Raw genomic sequence first — 6,658 nt, 5'->3', positions numbered from 1 at the left:
ATATCAAATTACATTTTCAAAATAACAAGTAATATTGAGAAGATTTTGTCTTATATTTTTATAAATCGTCATGTATAGGAATGGTGATAAACAAGGATCACATATCCCAAAAAGTTCATGGTATTATGTACTAAGCTAATCATATTTCACCAAATAATATAAAAAAATTATTTTATGTTTTAATATTTTTTATTGGGTAACACTTTTTCATTAGATTAAGACAAAAATGAGACATGTGATCTTCATTATATGATAATATGTGTAAAAAGACGTACTTTGTTAATTAATAATTTGTATACCCACCGAATGTATTATGTCACTAATACATATAGTTATCAACCTAGATATTTGTAGCTATATTATACTTGCTCATACGGTTTGGAAACCATAAGTAAAGAATATTTTGACAAACAATATTTTTAGTAGGTATAAGGTATCTATACCTACGGAATGTACTATGTCACTAATACATATAGTTATCAACCTAGACATTTGTAGCTATATTATGTCTATACCTATGTTTTATATTATGACCATAGGTATATTATCCATATACCTATAGTTTTATTCGCTATCACTATAAGCATCTATAGGTATATGACAAATTTCTTGTAGAGTAGAGAGCCGTTGGAGACCTTAGGCTATAAATAGAAGCCTCAAGCTATAGATAGAGGTCTCATTCCCTCATTATAATTTGCACCAAGTTGAAGGTGTTTCCCTCTCAACTTCTCTTTCTCCCCCCTTATATTCCGCCGACGTATTTCCAGCAACCTTATCCGTCTTTCTTTCCGTGGCACTTGAGAATTGGCACATGCAGCCAATGTGGGAATTTCGAGAACTAAAACTAGTAGTCAGTATTGTGGAAAAATAATTAGCACGCATAGCCACACTGTGGGAATTCGAGAATTGGTACTAGTAGCCATATTGTGGGCGTATTCGAGAGTGATTCTTTCAGTACAATAAGAAATCGTATAATAGAGAACTGAGTTGTTTTATCTTGGGGATGACGTGGTTGATAGTCTGCTTGCACATTTTGGGCAGAGCCACGAAACGTCTTAAAGAGAGCGACTTGGTCGTGACTCAGCCAGTAAGTATTATTTTGTGCCATTTATAATTGTTGCAAGTTACAGTAACAACAATTTTAAAACTTTTCTACTACAATGACAATCATAGATAATATTACTAGACCGAACAACTATGACATGAATAAGCCATTTCGGTTTGACGAGACAAATTTGGAACGTTGGCAACATAAGATGAAATTTTTCCTCACTATGAGAAAGCTTGCCAATGTTCTGAAAACTGACATCCTAGTGGTGTCAGATGAGGCTGAAAGAAAGAGAGAGAGGGGAGGGGGGAGAAAGAGAGATTGATATTTGAAGATGGTACAACCTCTCACCTACCACAAGCATCATAGTTACGCCACCAAATCCAACCAGCACAACATTGTGAAGACCCCAGGTCGGAAACTCGTTTACCAAACCACTAAGAAGAGGGCTAGTGGTCCCAAATGCCCTATTACTGGAAAGAGAATCCAAGGTGTATGTCGTTTCTTCTCATTTAACATTTTTTGGGAATTTAATTTCATATATTTATTTTTATGATGATTATGTATTTTTTTTATATTAATGCAAGTTTTAGGTACATGTTGGTGCATTTTTTAATATGTTTAGATTATATACCTAGATCTATTCTTGATTCTTACAAAACTCAAATGTGGGTTAAAATAATATTATTATTTTTTCCAATAGAGATTTTAGTGATTCATTAATTCTTGTTAATGTTTATTTGAGGTTGTTAGGGACGAAGTTGAGATATTTTGCTTCGCAAGGATTATTTTGATGATTTCTTAATTTTTATTTGTTTCAAAAGTTTCAATCTTCCACTTTTTTATTGTTTACTATGAATAAGACTTTCAATGTAGTGTTCATATGAGAGAAAGAATGACCTTTGGTGCATGCGGGAAAAGCTGAATTCCTTCACTTAATTTATTTGTTTTGATTATTGTGTAAATTGAAAGAAATGTTTGGACTTCTTATTTTACTAATTGCCACACTTATTTTATTTTTTGTGTAAATTGAAAGAAATGTTTGGACTTCATATGAGAGTTATGATTATATTAAGATGATGATCATAAATTACTGCTATGGTCAAGAGTTATTTTACACTGTTAAAGACATTGTTTATGTTTCTAAATTTATTAAATCAGTTGATATGATGAAAGATTCAATTAAGTTATTGATTTACCAACTAGATTTTGTCCATGTCCCAAGTATTAGTTAGATGTTTTTAGGCTAAGCATGCAACGGTGAACTGGTCATCACATTTTTTAGAATGAAATGATATTAAAATTCTGTAAATCAATTATAATTATCTATATGTAAGAATGTAATGATATTATAATTATCTATTTATAAATTAAATGGCATTATTCATAAAACAACTGCACCATATTCACTTGAAATGAATGGTAAAGCTGAAAGAAAGAATGGAACTTTAACTGAATTAGTTATAGCTATCATGTTAAGTTCTGGTGCAGCACCCTCTTGGTGGGGTGAAATTTTATTAATTATATGTTATGTGCTAAATAGAGTCCCCAAGGCTAAAAGCAAAATTTTCCCATAATTTTTCCCTAGAAGAAGTAAGAGAACAAGGACTGCTTGAGAGTATGGACCTAATTATATGGTCTATACATTGGAAGATGATCCATCAACTCTCCAAGAATCTTTACTTCTTTGGACACTGATTTGTGGCAAGAGGCCATAAATGCTGAAATGGATTTTCTAGAGTCTAACAAGACCAGGAATTTAGCTAACATGTCTCTTGGTTGCAAACCTGTTGGTTGTAAGTGGATATTGAAAAAGAAACTGAAATATGATGGCACAATGGATAAATACAAGGCAAGCTAAGGGTTTCATGCAAAGGGAGAATGTAGATTTCTTTGATACATTTTCAACTGTTACTAGTATAACATCCATTAGAGTATTAATTTCGCTCGATGCGATACATAATTTATTAGTATATCAAATGGATGTTAAGACTGCTTTCTTAAATGGTGATTTGGAAGAAGAAATCTATATGGACAACCTGAAGGTTTTGTAATACATGGGCAAGAAAATAAGGTTTGCAAGTTAGATAAGTCGTTGCATGGTCTTAAGCAAACACCTAAGCAATGACATGAGTTTAATGACTTAATGATCTCGAATGAGTTTAAGGGAATGAAAGTGACAAATGTATTTATTACAAATCAGACAATGACATTTGCACTATCATATGTCTCTATGTAGACGACCTACTCATATTTGGTTCCAACATTCATGTTGTGAATAATGTGAAATCGTTGTTGTGTAACAACTTTGATATGAAAGACCTTGGAGAGGCAGGTGTAATCCTTGGTATAAAAATTACTAGGTCAAAAGAAGGAATTTCTTTGGATCAATCTCACTATGTGTAAAAGATCTTAAAGAAATATAAATATTGTGATTGTAAACCTGCTAGCACACCATAGGATCCAAGTGTAAAACTCTTTAAGAACATTGGTGAAGGTGTAAGACAAGTTGAGTATGCTAGCATCATTGGTAGCCTTTGGTATGCCACTCATTGCATTAGATCTGACATTGCCTATGTTGTGGGATTATTATGCAAGTTTATCAATAGACCTAGTATGGAGCATTGGCATGCTATATAAAAGGTAATGAGATACCATAGGAAAACAATGAACCTTGGATTATATTACCAAAGGTTTCCAATTGTCCTAGAAGGATTCAACGATGCTGATTGAAACACTTTTTCATATGATTCCAAAGCAATCAGTGGATATATATTTAGTATCACTGGTGAGGTTGTTTCTTAGAAGTGACAAAAATAGACTATTTTGGCTCAATCCACTATGGAAGCTGAGATGATAGCACTAGAAACAACTAGTAAAGAAGCAAGTTGGTTGGGAATCTTGCTTCTAGAGATTCCCTTATGGGAAAAACTTATTCCAGCTATGTTGATCCATAGTAATAGTATCGTGGATATTGCAAAAATTGAGAACCGCTTTTATAATGGTAAGAAATGACAAATTCGTTGTAAGCACAACACTATTAGAGAGTTACTCTTTACATGAGCCGTTAGAGTAAATCATGTACGCATTGAGAATAACTTAGCAGATCCTTTGATGGAAGGATAGTTAGAGAGAAAGTCCATAATACTTCTCATAGTATGAGACTATTTCCCTTAGAACGATTTGTCGATGATATACTACTTGCTAGTAGTGATATGAGACTATTACATTAGACCAAGAGATTTCTGATGAATAATTTCCAAGTGAAAGATCTTCTGGAATCTTCTTTTGTATTAGGTATTCAAATAAAGTCCTTGATAGATTTGGCATAAAAGATAGTAAACCAATGGATACTCCTATATTTAAGTAAGACATGTTTAGTCTAGAACAGTGCCCTATAAATGACCTTAAAAAATATGAGATGCAAAAGATTCCTTATGCATCTATAGTAGGAAGTCTAATGTATGTTCAAGTTTGAAAATATATTTGAGTAATCTTGTAATACATCACTAGAAGGCAATCAAACGTGATATGTGTTACTTAAAGAGAACAAAGGAGTATATGCTCACTTATTGGATGTCTGCAAATTTAGAGAACATTGGGTACTTTGACTTCATTTTTTGGGAGTCTAGACGATAGACACTCCACCCACCTCTGGATATGTACTTATCTTGGCTGAATGTGCTATCTCTTGGAAGTCTGCTATAGAGACGCTCATAGCACCTTCAACCATGGTTGCGAAGTTCATGGTTTGTTTTGAAACATCAGACCATGGCGTATGGTTGCGGAAATTTTGTTACTGACTTACGTGTGGTTGATGGTACTAAAAGACCACCAGAATTTATTGTAATAGTAAGTTCGCGGTTCTTTACTCCAATAATAATAAGAGTTCTATAAAGTCAAAATTTATTGACATCAAGTTTCTGGTTCTCAAAGAAAGTGTTCAAAATAGACAAATTTCCATAGAACATATAACGGCAAATTTTATGCTAGTTGATCCAATGACTAAGGATTTGGTACCTAAAGTCTTTCATAAGAATATTGCTCATATGAGTATTTCTCTTTAGGATACCTTAGTTCAGTGAGAGTCTATATGTTTTGTGATATATTATATTGTTTTATGCATAATAAAGTTGATGGTTTACTGTTTTATTTTGAACTTGTGTATTGTAACTATTGTGTTGCAATTAAAGACTTTGAATTGATCTCACTGAAGAATAAAGAAGGACCAGTTGGAAATAGACATGTTTGAGATCATATTGCATGAAATTTTCATGTCACTCATCCATATTTGATCTATGTTATTAAGTATATTAATATGGTAGTCATTGTGATCAAGTCATGTTTGAGTGTGATGAAGGTCGTAGTGGTTCCATAGTTGATATATGAGATGAACCATATTATATTAAGAATAAGTCTTAATATAAATAGCATACAAATTCGAGCCAAAAGAATATGTGATATAATTGTTCCACGAAAAATGTGAAGCCAAAGTGAGAGATTATTAAAAATTTATAATTACTAATTAAGGTGGACATCATATATTTAATACATTATATTGGCTATTTATTTTGGGTTACAAAATAAGTGATCTAATTAATGACAACTAAAAGACTTCTGAAACTGATAACGAATATGTACTTAATGAGCGATACTCGAACATTGACCTATAGGGGATAATGAGAACCCTATAAGTTAACACATAAGGAGAGGTTATGGTCCTTATGACATCAAATCACAAATAGTTTTCACATCTTCCCATCAGAGAGAAAACAAATGTCCCAAAAGGAATTCATGATTTGGTTGAGGAAGGCTATCATACCAAAATCTCTCTCAAAATGAATTTCAAAGGAGTAGATCAGATAATATGAATTCAGGTATGTGTAAGAATCATAATATTCACTATCCTAAAATTGGTATTTCACCAATCATCAGGAAATATTTACTAGTTTAATGGTAAGAATTAAGTATATATAGTGTGAAGTGAAGATTCAATCTAATACTAAAGCTTCACGACCCCTTTGTCAGCAAGGGCAAAAGAATGGCAGCCATATCATATGAGTTGCAAAACAATTTATTTGTAACATTGAAACTATAACCTAAAGCAATTGATTAGCAACATTGAAATTATAGTATTTCATCTTTAATTTTGAAGCAACCAACTAATGTGTAATCATATAGAAAAAAGGAAAAGTTAGGATATAAAAATTATGTATGTTCAATTAGTTATTTTCCTTGAGACATAGTTTGACTTTATATAGTAGTATAAATGATAAAATTTAAATATTAAAATTATATATGTTCAATTACTTATTTGCCCCTTAGCCATATTTTGTCTTTGTATAAAAAAAATTGTTAAGTAAAGTTTTATTGATGAAAAAGACAAAAAAGATACATCACCCTACAACAATATACAGAGCGATCAAAATAAGAGGAAAACCTAAGAACCTCAACAACAAAATCCAAAATAAGATAACAAGACTCAAACCAAAAAAGGAAACCTAAAAGTAATAAGTTTTGCATTATATGAAGAGTTTTCTTTCCATTTTTATATATGAAAGTTCAGTATGTGATGAATTGTTATTTGACTTGAAAAATTGAAACAAATTG

This window comes from Lupinus angustifolius, chromosome LG02, assembly GCF_001865875.1.
Source record: "Lupinus angustifolius cultivar Tanjil chromosome LG02, LupAngTanjil_v1.0, whole genome shotgun sequence".
NCBI classification, from domain to species: Eukaryota; Viridiplantae; Streptophyta; class Magnoliopsida; order Fabales; family Fabaceae; genus Lupinus; species Lupinus angustifolius.
This window is presented reverse-complemented; position numbering follows the sequence as displayed.